At 47.3% G+C, this 13,541-nt stretch overlaps 1 protein-coding gene across 6 annotated transcripts in view; it reads left to right on the plus strand.

Moving 5' to 3' along the window:
- Positions 1-13,541, plus strand: part of TENM2 (teneurin transmembrane protein 2) — a gene marked incomplete at both ends in the record, with an annotated part of 890,113 nt that overhangs the window by 485,343 nt on the left and 391,229 nt on the right. The gene's annotated exons all lie outside the window — the stretch shown is intronic.

Genomic DNA, 13,541 nt, shown 5'->3' on the forward strand with positions numbered 1-13,541 from the left:
TAATGAGCTATTTAAGAGGGTGAGGTGAGATGTTCGGGGGAACGGAGGAGATGTATCAGTTGGATAAAGATGACCACCAGGGGAGAGAGGAGAGGCCCTGAGCCCTGCGTGGCTTGCCAGGTTTGTTTTTTCCTTCGTCTGGAAAATGTGACTGGAGGTGGAAAGTACTGTTTTGCCGTTGGCTCGTGATGGAAAATTTCCTTTTTTCGTATTTCAAAGTGCTGAACCGTGGGTATGCCTTAGCTCTCTGTCTGCATTGCAGATCGGTGGGGCTCTATTTTCGTCTGATGCTTAAAATGTTTAGCTTCTTTCAATGGAAAACACTTTACGTTTGAGCAATGAAGGCAATTGCCAATTCGTAAAACATGCATGTATATGTGTACCTGTATGTATTTATACACACACACACACAATATACAGGCATACAACCACACACACACACACACACACACACACACACACACACACTCGGCTTCCGTTTGTTTGATTTGTCTCCTATAACACTTCCGCAATGTTGTATAAAACACAATGTAGAATTATGCAAGTGCAGTGTTTTGTGAGGGCAGGAGTGCTGATACCTCTCCGAGTTATCACACACGCAGCCTGAATGCGCGGCTCCTCGTGCACCTTGAAGTGGCTGAGACCAGCTGCTGCAGACAAAGATGTCATGTCAATGCAGCTCAGAGGAGCATATAGCACGAGAAAATCATTATGACAGGGACTGACCTGAAGAGCAAGTCGTTTTTTTAACCTTTTAAAAAAAGTGTTTTGACCCCATCCTAAGTAGCAACAGATACTTTATTTAGTAGAATTTTTTTTAGAATAGTTTATTGATTTTTAGAGAAAGAGAGAGAGAGAGAAACACCGATGTGAGAGCACAACATCGATTGGCTGCCCCCTGCACACCGTCCACTGGGGATTGAGCCCGCCACCAGGGCATGTCCCCTTGACTGGGGAATCGAACCAGCAGCCTCCTGGTGCATGGAACGACGCCCAGCCAACTGAGCCACACCGGCCAGGGCTAGTGGAATAATTTTTTAAAACTCTCCTGTAGGTTGCATTCTGGAATGGGGGTGCAGAAGAGTGCTCTGGACTTCTAGGGAGCCCTGTTCCTTTAGGGCGGGGCAGGGGAGTAAGGAACCCTGGCCCCACTGTGGCAGGGAGGGTGGGTGGATGGTGCCCTGCTCACTCCTCCAGACCCGTTCTCTCGGCCTCCGGGTCTGAGGTCTGAGATCAGCAGGGTAGGACCTGGCTTACCTTGAACAGGTGGGGGGTGGCACCCTCAGGCTCCTCCCCCTCAGCTGAGGAGGTCACCCCAGCAGCCTGTCCCTCGATTCAAAGATGGTGCCAGCTGCCCTGTCACATGGCCTGCAGCCTTCGTGACCCCTCTGTGACCACTGCCCTGACCTGTGGGTGGCCCAGAGGTGGCAGAGGCTGATGGTAGCTCTCAGCACCATCACAGACGCTGGAAGGGAAAGCACATGAGCCTTAGTCGCCACCTTCAGGAGCTCCTTCCTGATGGGGCCGGGCTGCTAGTAGAGATGTATACAGCCTGGTCTTCGCTGCTGGTGCTCGGGCCTGAGGAAGGAGGCCTGCGTGGCCGCGGGCACAGGTGGGTGCAGAGGGGCGGGCAGCCAGCCCTCAGGAGGTCAGAATAGGCTTCATAGAGGCCGTCATTCAAGAGAAGTAGCCGGAAGGTTCTGCTGGAAGACATGGGGCAGGGCCTTCCAGGCCCAGGAAACAGCAAACCCTTGGCAGATCAGGGATGTTCAGGTGCTGAGTCCAATAAGGCCAGGACACAGGCCACAAGGAAGGCAAAGAATGGACTGGAAAGATGAGCAAGTCCCTCCACGCCCCGGCTGAACGGCTTTCCACACTGCCCGGTCCGCACCACCAGGCAGCTCACTGTGGAAGTCAGGAGGACGCTGGGCATACCAAAGCCACAACGCAGGGGTATGGGAGCCCTTCTGAGCCTTACAATATCCATGTCTAAGTCACCTTTAAAAAAAGTGCCTGCTGCCCCTGTGTGGCCCAGACAATTAAATGGGGATTGAAGGTCCCGGATGGAGCCTGGGCCTGCTACTTCACAGCCTGTGCAGATGGACACAGGGCACCTGCTGGCTGACTTGCTTTAAGTTGGAGAAAATCTGAGAGAGGAACTTTTGTGTAGACATAAGCAGGGTGTTTAGAGACAATTTTTCTCCAAAATTCTGCAGTTTTTAAGTGTTCCCACTTGAAAATCTGGTTGGGGGTCGCTTATATCTTGGACTTATATTTGTGCACATTGGAGGTGTGTGTGTGTGTGTGTGTGTGTGTGTGTGTGTGTGTGTGTGTGAGTGTGTGAAGGTGTGTGCGTTGGGATCCTTCCCACAGGCAAAGCCTCTGGAAGTGGACTCAGAAATGTGGGTTCAAGCTCCCATTCTGAAAATAGAGACACAGACTCGAGACTGTTGAGGTTAATGAGTGTCTTGTTGCTTAGCCCCTGTAGTACATGATTGCGGGGGGAGGGTACTTTGTTTTTACAGACTTCATTTTCTCACCAGTAATTTGCCTTTATGTGCTACGGCAATGTTAGAGATGCTTCCACGTCTGTGGCAAAGCCCCAGGGTGATCCCCGAGTGTGGGTCGCCTTGGGGTGGCGGAGGGGAGGCAGGGCGCTCTGTGGGCAGCGCCTCCGGAGAGATGGGTGGGAAGGCTCTGCGCCCCCCCCCCGCCCCCCCCCCCCCCGCCGAGATGTCGGGGCTCCCGTGGGAGCTGTGCACCGGGCTGGCAAGGGGAAGCTGGATGGGGCCCTGGCTGGCCTGCTGCTAGTGTGTCCGAGTGCTGGGCGTCTCACATCTGTGGAAGTGAGCGAGCTTCCGTGCCCTGACTCATCTGTCTGAAGAGTGGATACCAATACCCGTCCACCCTGTGGGAATACTGTTAAGGATGAGGCCTATATATACGGTGGCCAAGATATGAGCTCAGACCCCGGTTCAACCACCCAGCCAGGACGTCTGTCATCCACGGGGCTCCTGGCTCAGGCTCCCCATTGACTTCCCAGTGCGGCTCCTACAGCCCGGAGGGACAGTGGTCTAACCATTGAGCCCTGGGCCTGTTCTTTCTCTCCACGCTCACCCACTTGTGTTACTCGGCCCTTTTCCTGGGTGTGTGCAAACAAAAACATCACAAACCAGCAAACACAGAGACAAACTCTTACATCAAGACCTTCTGTGTGGAGCAGACTGTGCTGAGAGTTTGGGGAGAGGAAAAGTTTCCTATGTCAGCAATAAAGAATTTCAGATGGAGTATGTGACACCACCTTCTTAAACAGTCCCTGTCACACAAGGGAGCAAAGTCACTGAACAGCGGCTCCCGTTCCCTGGCAGTTTGTTCCCTATTCTCTCTCTCTCTCTCTCTCTCTCTCTCTCTCTCTCTCTCTCTCTCTCTCTCTCTCTCTCTCTCCCCACCCCCCGCTATCTCCCTGTCTCCCTCCCCCCCTCTCCCTCCCCTTCTTGCTTCCCCCCTCTGCTAGAAATTCGTGTGTTTCTCCCATTGTATTTATGCAGAGCAGCTGAGCACTGCCCGCCCCTGACCCCAAGCCTCATCAGTACACTGCTGGACAGAAGCCAGTCTATTCAGGGCTTAGCCTTTCTCTCCTCCCCAACAGACTCCACAAGAAAAAGACAATGATTTAGAGATTTATTCCCTCCTCAGATGTGAAGAATACCATTTCCCATCACCAAAGCCCAAATCCCCAACAGAGAAAAAGTTGTGTTTTGTGTTAAAAGGTTTTCTGACACCTAATATTATATTATGTATTCCATCATGCTTTTCAGCGTCCTTCCCACGTGAATGATTGATTGATTGACTGATCATAGAGGCAGCATTGCAAAGGATAAGAGCACAGACGCTGGTGTTTACCGCTCACTACTGTGTGACTCAGTAAATTCCAGTCGCCCATTTTCATCTGTGGGATACGTTCCAAGACCCCCAGTGGAGGCCTGAAACCAGGCATAGTACTGAACCCTATACATACTATGCTTCTTACTATGATAAAGTTTAATTTATAAATCAGGCACAATAAGAGGTTAACAACAATAACTAATGATCAAACAGGACAATTAAATCAGTATCTTGTAATAAGAGTTATGGGGCTCAGCCAGCTTGGCTCAGTGGTTGAGCGTCGACCTATGCACCCGGAGGTCACGGTTCGATTCCCGGTCAAGGGCACGTACCTGGGTTGCGGGCTTGATCCCCAGTGGGGGGCGTGCAGGAGGCAGCCGATCCATGATTCTCGCTCATCATGGATGTTTCTCTCTCTCTCTCCCTTCCTCTCTGAAATCAATAAAGAAATATGTTTTTTAAAAAGTGATGGGAATGTGGTCTCTCTCTCTCCCTCAATATCTTGGTGGTTTGTACTCTTCTTGCAATGATGCTCGGTGATGAGATGAAGTGTCGTGAAGGACGTCCACGTTGTGACATAGCATTAGGTTATAGAAGGGTGACTTCCAAGCTCCGTCGACCTGATAACCCACACGGCTCCCAAGGGACTAATGGGCAGGGAGCACACAGAGTGTGGATATGATAGACAACGGGATGATTCACGTCCCAGGCAGGATGGCGCAGTATTTCATACTCAGAACAGCCCACAATTAAAATCGCATGAATTGTTTATTTCTGGAATTTTTCCACTCAGTATATTGGACTGCGGTTGACCGTGGGTACCTGAGCTGTGGAAAGCAAACCTGCAGATAAGTGGGGGCTCCAGTACCTGAGTGGTACCGCCCCGGTAGGCTCCTGATGTGATTCAGTGAGACGATGTGTCCAAACGCGCTGACCACAGACCCTGGTTCATGCAGTTAGTTCTTTGTCTATACTCAAGTTCATCATTTCATTTTTTAAAATATATTTTTATTGATTTCAGAAAGTAAGAGAGAGGGAGAGAGAGAGAGAGAGAATCATCAATGATTCTGCACGCCCCTTACTGGGGATTGATCCCATAACCCAGGCATGCCCCCTGTCCAGGAATGGACCCAGGACCTCCTAGTTCATAGGTGGACATTCAACCACTGAGCCACACTGGCTGGGCATCAATTTCATCATTTCATTTTGATCCAAATTTCATGATTGCATTTTTCCTTCTATTTCCAAAATAATTTCAGTGTAAGTTGGTAGGGTGCTGGGACCCTGGCACAGACCAGGTCACCCCTCACACCACTGCATGGAAATTGGCAGCGTTAGCAACCCTCCTCCACCTTCAAGACAGAAGGGGGCAGCCCGGCCTCCTTCCCGCAAGCTGGCTTTGGGGTTAGTGTGGGTGTTTCTCTACAGGGACCTTCCTCCTGCTGCTATTTTGAGCAAAAAGCTGACCACCCACGGGCAGTTCCGAACACCTGGCTTCAGCATGATGTTTCTCCCAAGAAGAGCATTGCTACAAACACACACACTCAGAGTCATCTCATCCGTCTTCTGTGGCGGAGAACCCAGTTGTTCACTCTTGGTTTGAGTCCTCCGAAGGCAGGGCTGCTGGGGGGACAAGGAACAATTATTATAACTACATTTTAATCAACTGTTGCAGTAACAATATTGAATCTAAAAGTTACTAGCTACTAGTTAGATCCTGGCTTGGTGCATAACGGGCACATCAGTCACTCTGTGGTGATTAACATCTATTCAGAACAGAGAATGTATTATGGTACTAAATTATCATAGAAATTAATGCAGTCTTTTTAATGGGCTTAAAATATGTTAATAAATACAGTATTCTAGCACCTGAAGTCTAAGGAACCAAAGTCATTAAAGATGGATATAATTATATTTATTATTGCTGAGATCTCGGTGTGGGGGTGGGGGATAGTTTAATGAGCATGAATGAAACAGTGGTTCTTTATTTTAAAACTTCTTACCTAAAGAAACTGTTCCCTTTGAGGAGTTATTTCATAGAATCGTTGAATGAGAAAACCATATAAGAAGTAAATCAGAGACAGTAATTTTCTAACCTCTGGGCAATGAACTTCAGAGGTCCACTGGGGACGTTGTAAAACTCTCCATCCTCTTCCCATTGAACTTAGCCTGGGATTCAGCTACCCCCACTCTCCCTGCCACCTGCCGAGCTTCCGTTTCCTCCACCTTCCCACGCATGCTCCGCTCAAGAGCCACTCCCTCCTTCCAGTCTCAGACATACCCAGCTCTTTCCCACCTCAGGACCTTTGCACGTGCTTTTACCCCTGCAAAACATTTATTTTGCCACACTTCTTTAGTGCATTGCCAGGCTTTGTCTTAAACAAATCTTACTTATTAGCTAATTGAATCCCAGGTTCTTTCTCATCCCCATTTTACAGGAAGAGAAGTGAGTCAGAGAGAGGTTAAGTGTACTTCCCGAGGTCCTGCTGGCTCAAGGTCTTCCCTTCACCCGAGCTCTGACGCCTCTTTGGAGGATCAGCTACTCCCAGCCCTCAGAGCTTAGCTCAGATGCCATCCCTGACACCTTATCTAAACTCACCCCCCCACCACCACCATCTCTCTGTCCGGATCCAGCTTACCCTTTGTAGCTCACACTAGCACAATTTGAAACGTCTATATGTACGAGTATTTTTAGTTGACATTTCCCTTCCCCAGCATTATCAAGTCCACAAAGGCAGCAAGTATTTTTATTTGACGTGTTATCCAGAGCCCTATTAAAGTAACTGACATTTAATAAATACCGAATAAATATTTGTTTAATGGATCCTTGAACTCATGTTCACCATTTGCTGTCTGTAGCCAGAATAAAATGATCTTTTTCACCTATCTGTCTTTTCAGTAGATGAAACATATGTATATATACTGTATATGTGTGTGTGTGTGTGTGTGTGTGTGTGTGTGTGTGTATGTGTATATATTATATCTTTTTTAAAATTTTCATAAGGAGAGGGTAACTTTCTTTTGGTGATGAAATATTTTCTTAGTCAATGGATGTGGAAATGACAGCTTAATAGAACCATTTCTATATTAAATCTGGGTCCTTGTGCATAGGAGGTTGGCACTCGTTTAGAGTGTAAATCCTATTTGACAGGTAAGGAACCTGAGAACCGGGGAGAGGAGAAGCCACTTGCTGGTAGGGAGCTGGTTAGGAGGTCGGAGTTCAAGAACAAACCTGTGCTCTCAGCTAGTGGCCGCGTGTTGTTGCTGCCCATCCCCGAGGCTGGTAGCATCAAGAGGAACCCATCGGCAACAGCAGCTTTTCTGAGAATGTTACTGAAGAATGTTGTGCTTGGGCACGGTAGATTGAAGCGCTCTTGTTTTCTTAAACCTCAGGGGTGTTCGAGGCGAAAATTAACTGTCTGCCTGTCCTCCTGGTGGCTTGCATTTGGAATGCCGTTTCCTGTTATGGGGTGGAGGAAGGAAAATAAACAAACACACATGGTGTGGAATTAAGATCGGAGATCTCAGAGGTGCACATGATGCCTGGAGTGAGGCGCCAGCCTTGGAGGAGCCGCCGCGTCTTCCCGGTGGCCGCCAGCTTGCTGAGCGCACAGTCTGGCTCCGCGAAGCCCCAGTGCCTTGATTCTTTACAGCGTAGGAGCCGTGGACCACACTGAGCATCTGATTAAAGTTGTGGGCTCTGTGCCCAGAGAAAAGGACTCTGTGCAAACGTGAAACATTGTTCAGATTATTCAGGGAACGTATGGGCACACCTTCGTCCATTATATGAATCTCCAGGGGCCCATGGATTCCAGTTTAAGAAACCCTGGTAGCTCATAGCCCATAGTAATATTAATTATAGTAGCTAATATTTATTAAGCTCCCATTATGTGTTAGACATCAGACTAATTTTATATATGTCACACACACACACACACACACACACACACACAGGGGACCCTGAACAACATGGGTTTGAACTGTGTAGATCCATTTATATGTGAATTTTTAAAATAAGTATAATAAATGTATTTTCTCTCTCATGATTTTCTTGATAACATTTTTTCTCTAGCTTACTTTATTGTAAGCATACAGTATATAATACACATACAAAATATGTGTTAATCCACTGTGTATGATATTGGCGAGGCTCCTGGTCAATAGTAGGCTAATAGTAGTGGAGTGCTTGAGGTGTTAAGTTATATGCCAGTTTTCAACTGCATAAGGTCTTGGCACCCCTAACCCCCACACTGTTCAAGGTTCTACTGTGTGTGTGTGTGTGTATTTTAACTTAACACTCAAGCTTTAAAATTGTTCCCATTGTACAGATGAGGAAACTGAGGTTCAAAAAAGCTAAAGAAGCCAGAAAATACTGGAGGTGGGATCAGAACCCAGGTGATCTGATGCCACAGACACAGAAAGGCAGACCTAGGCTGCTTGCGTAAAGGAGGCCTTCCCCAGCTTGTGTAACGCCATGTAAATCCCATGGTAGAAAGTGAAGGCGGAGAGGGACACCGGGCGAGTGTCGGAGAGGACTGCAAAAGGCCAGGGACACCGTATGCCAGGTCCTTCAGGTCCTCGTGGAGCGAGGACGAGAATGGCTTCAGGTTATGTCCTCCTCCAAGAACTGCCCCTGACTTCCTCCATCCTGGGGGACAGGAGTGCGAACGCAGGGCGCTGGCGCTGTCTATTCTAGTGGTTTTGTTATAGCCGTATTCGGATTGCTTTCAATTTGGGAACATCTATTGTCAAAGGGGCCGATGGGTCCTCTTGGAATATGCAGAGCCAACTGGATCGTCAGCACACTTTATAAAAGGCTGTAAGTGTGAGGCAGGTCCAATCACTTCTCGCTTTCCTGGAGAAACTGAGCAGGCAACCCATTAGAAGCTGCTTGAGAATGTTCCTCTAACCATGGTGGCTTTCTTTTTTTAAAGGGAGCAAAGGTCATGCTTACTTCAGCATGGGTTATGTTTATCGGCTTAGAACAAATAACATAAATCGATGAGTGTACTACTCCGTGTTTCTTGATCACTCATAGGGCCGTTTTATCTTGTCATTAATTCCCTCAGTGCCTGCTTGGCCTCGGCCCCGGGCTGGGTGCTGAGATGAAGAGGTGAGTCCCATGCAGCCTGTGGCTGCCAGAGGCTGGCCATCTAGATGGGGTGAGGCAGGGCAGGGCAGGGAGGGCAGGGCAGGTGCAGTGCGCCTGGCACAGTGAGGAGACGAAAGTGCGAGTGGTCGGCTCACGCTCAGAAGTTTGGGACTGGTTCAGGGATGGACGTAGAAAAGCAGCTTAGAAGACGATAGTCCCTAAATCAAGGCATCGGAATCTCCCAGAGGGCTTGTAGAGACAGACGGATAGGCGCCACCCCGGCTCTGATAACAGTGTGTTCCGAGCGGGTCCCCAAATCTGCATGTCGCACAAGTTCTTGGACACAGGCGATGCTGCTGCTCCAGGAAACACACGCTGAGAACCACTGCTCTAGTCTTTGCAGAGGCAAGACGAAACAGAAAACACTTCTCCCCCTCATTTAAATCGCCCCATTTTATCCTCTCCGTCCTGCTCTGTGTTGTGAGTTTCCTGAGGAAAGTATGTGCTCTGTTTTCCTCCGAAAGGGTACCTCTGTGGTGTCCTGTGACCCTGACCTTCACCTCTTGTAGGGAAGAAGGGCAGGGTGCTGAGAAAAGTGAATTACGGGCTGTGTAAATTCTTACGGCTGCGAGCTGGTGGGTGTGAGTTTGCTCTGAAGCCAACGCTATGGTCAGCATTGTGTCTCACAAAAAAATCTGGGCCTGTGGGGGGACAAGGAAATGAACGAACGAGGTATTCAAATTTCAGACGGACCCCCGCATCTCCTCAGACCATCTCAGATCCTACGGGGCCAGCAGGACATTCCTCGGGGAGTGAAGGGGGGTCAGGAGAGAAGGGGGCACCCGAGAAAGCCGAGAACTGTGACGGTGCTGCCCCCTTTCCCGAGACAGAGTCAGGTTTTTACCAGAGGCGCTGGAAAATGGGAACTCGTGTCAGGAAACAATACCAAGTCCTTGCGTTAATGATTCTTCCTCTTTCCCTTGATTCGTTTGGTCCATGTTGCCCAGGAAATAAGAACCTTGTGGACAGAAAGACCATCATTTGTCAATCCTTTGGCAGCAATTTTCCCAACAGCTCTTCCAGCTCTAAATGCTTTTAAGCATCTGTCAGTATCATATAATAGCCTTAATGGGAGGCGAAAACAACAGCCGCAGCCACCACGACAACTATCTGCTGCATAAGAATGAAGCGAGTGGCGCGCTCCTTTCTGGACCATCTGAAAGTGATGGCGCTGTCCATACGTGGATTTCCATGGGAAGCTGCGGCCCTATTGTTTGCACTTAGACCTTAAGTTGTCCCTCATTTTTATGTGTAGGAATGACGCTAATTGAGTGAGAGAATGGACCAGGAACATATATCTATATCTATATATCTATATATATCTATATAGGTATATATATAGGTATATATATATATATATATATATATATATATATATATATATATACACACACACATATATATGCATATATATGTATATGCATATATATATATATATATATATATATATATATATAATATTATATATATATAATACACACACACATCTCGGAGATGAGAGCAGTCAATAAACAGCTTGGTTCCTAATGCATTCGGGACCAAAAATAAATGGCTTTCTAAACTGAAACGACCAAATCCAATAACTAACTGTTTGTCAGGGCAGTAATAATGGTATTTGTATCTCTTTTAATTGGCTTTAACCTTTCCCTTCATGTGTGCAGTATTAAAAAATTAAAGAGGAGAGTATTTAGAGGCATAGATTTACGGCGCGGCGTGGATTACATGCTTTTAATGAGGTCAGGACAATAAACCATCTGAGCAGAACCTGCTGCCCAGTGATGAATGGCTCGCTTTTACAATAGAGAGACGGCAGCGAGTGTGTGGGCACACGCACGCGGGCAGGCACGTCCTCAGAGACCAAATGGTTCCCCGGGGTGCTGTTGAGCTAGCACAAGGTGTTTCCAGTTACCAGGGGTTTCAAGAAATTTTCAAAATACAGATGCAATGTGCCGTGTGAAAAAGGGGAAAGTTGCAGTACAGAATGCTCATTGTTTGTGTAAGATATTGATTCGTGTGTGTCTGTTTATGTATGATTGAATGTGCAACGATGGGTGTGTGGAAGGAAGGAGGGAAGGGAGGCAGAGGGGAATGGAGGAAGGAAGGAGGGAGGGAGGAAGGGAAGAAGAAATACAGCTAATACTGTATTCTAAGCTGATTGTGCAACCCCCTTCCCAATCCCAGCATATTCTTAGCTTAAAAATTATAGATGGCGAGGCTGTTTACTCCACAAAAATCAGAAAATGCTACAAATCTGAGCTTTCTTTTTCCGGAGAGCTTTTATCCTCACACCACTGGACACACAGCAGATCATTCAGAGTGGTCACATCTGGGAAGTGGGTTTACCAGGAGAGGGAGGCGTAGGTGCCACACCAGGGTTGGTGATGAGAAACAAGGCGTTTTCCCTCTTTACTTTACATATTTCTTTATTGACGTTTCCACAAGCATTTATTACCTTTATAATGTCATTACTAGTGTTCCTAATGGTAATAATTATTCATTTTACACATTATTTTTAAAATAAACCCACAAATGTTGCTGAAACTTCTTTAAAACATAACAATAGAATTAATCACATTTACTTGCTAAGTCAGGTGCAAAGTATTTATACACAGAAAGGAAAAACAATTTGGATAACCAATAGCATCAAATGATCAAGGGATGGAAGACCAGCCAGAAGAATTGTCCTTTGATCATGAGAGCTTCCTCAAATCTTCCAAATCAAAAGGAAAACAAACACCCATGAAGGGTTAATGTAGGTCAGTCTGAGCGTGGAGGGCTTGCAGTCAGGTCCCATCCGTCCCACAGCACATTCTAGTGAAGAAAGTCACGTGGTGCCTCCAAAGCGCATCTCCTCATGTTGCCATTGACCCAAACCTTATCACAGTCTTGCCCTAATCAGCAGCCTGAGTTGGTAGTGCGAAGCATTGCTAATGAAGAGAAAAGCACTCCCCTCCGAGTAACAGAGCCTTAGTCCCACAGAAAATGTACCATCCGGTCTACGTGGGCCAGCCTCTCTCGCCAGCAGAAGGAATGCTGGTACTTCCTTTTTGTCCCTTGGAGATGCTGAGATCTCTAGTCCAGCGGTCGCCAACCTTTCGGACCTCATGGACCACCAGTGATCCGCGGACCACTGGTTGGCGACCGCTGCTAGTCAGTCCATAAGGGGCAGGGTAAAGAGGGCTCATTGCTTCCCCCTCCCTTCCCCATTCTTGTCATTTATCTTAGTTGTTCTGTCTCCATGACAACCACCTCCAGGTGATACCCTACTCTTGATCTAATTGCTGTTATTTCCTAGGATGCTCCCAAATAAAAGTCCCATTGCAGATGCCCTTACCTGATTGTTCATGAAGAGATGCTTGATATTACAAACGTATTCATTCACCCACAAATATTTCTACGTGCCAGGCACTGGGTTAAGTAAGGCGACACAGTGACAAACACATCAGACAAGGACTTTGTTTTCATGGAGTTGAAATTCCAATAGGCAGAGACAGACAGAAATAGGTTGACCAATAAAAACATGAGAGAGTAACATTTTCAAAATGTGAAATGATGGTGGAGGAGGGGTAGATGGAGAGTAACAGGTACTTTATATCCTCTATGTAGGAGGGGCTGGAAATACAAACATTCCTGAAAAGTACACTCTGAACTTAGATGTGAGTGACAGGAAGATCGTGTATAGATCTAATTTCAAAATGTATGTCCTAAATGCTCTTTTTAAATGGAAATTATGCGGCTCCCACTCGAGGTGCACCCACTTCTAAGACACGGGTCCAGTGAAGGACAGAGTCTAGGTGCTTTCTTTCTTTCCTGGTCACTGTTTCACAGCAGGCCCAAGCAGTCTTCACTGCACCAAGTACTTTTGGGGAATGTTCAAAATTGGGATCATTTGTGTATGCGTTGCTGATTTCATGTTCTTAAACAACCCTGAGATTGCTTTCTGGTCAGTGTAGTGGACAGCCTCATTTCCACGAAAGAAAGGAAGGAAGGAAGCAAGGAAGGAAGGAAAGGGAAGGGAAGGGAAGGGAAGGGAAGGGAAGGGAAGGGAAGGGAAGGGAAGGGAAGGGAAGGGAAGGGAAGGGAAGGGAAGGGAAGGGAAGGGAAGGGAAGGGAAGGGAAGGGAAGGGAAGGGAAGGGAAGGAAGAAAAAAGGCAGTCATAAGCTGAGGTGTCATCAAATGTGACATCTCACAGTTGTGAGTGTCTATACAATTTTATCAAAGAGACCGTGTATTGGAGGAGAATATATGTAGACTTTGCATCAAAAAAATATCTGGGTTCCCTTGGCAGAAACTTGGGAATATAAGGATGCCCACTTCCTTGGGTGATGGGGAAAACTGAGGAAGAGCATGTGTGGTCTGTAACGTGCCTGGCTCAGAGTAGCCTCGAGCTTCCTTTCGGAGAAGTTTCTGAAAAGACTGCTGAACTGTGACCGACCAGAGTGAGACTCGTATCACATAGGGTCAAGGGGAGCTCTTTCCTGTTCATGCCTCAGTCTTTCTGGT

The sequence above is a fragment of the Cnephaeus nilssonii genome, assembly GCF_951640355.1.
Source record: "Cnephaeus nilssonii genome assembly, chromosome: 5".
In the NCBI taxonomy this organism is placed as follows: domain Eukaryota; kingdom Metazoa; phylum Chordata; class Mammalia; order Chiroptera; family Vespertilionidae; genus Cnephaeus; species Cnephaeus nilssonii.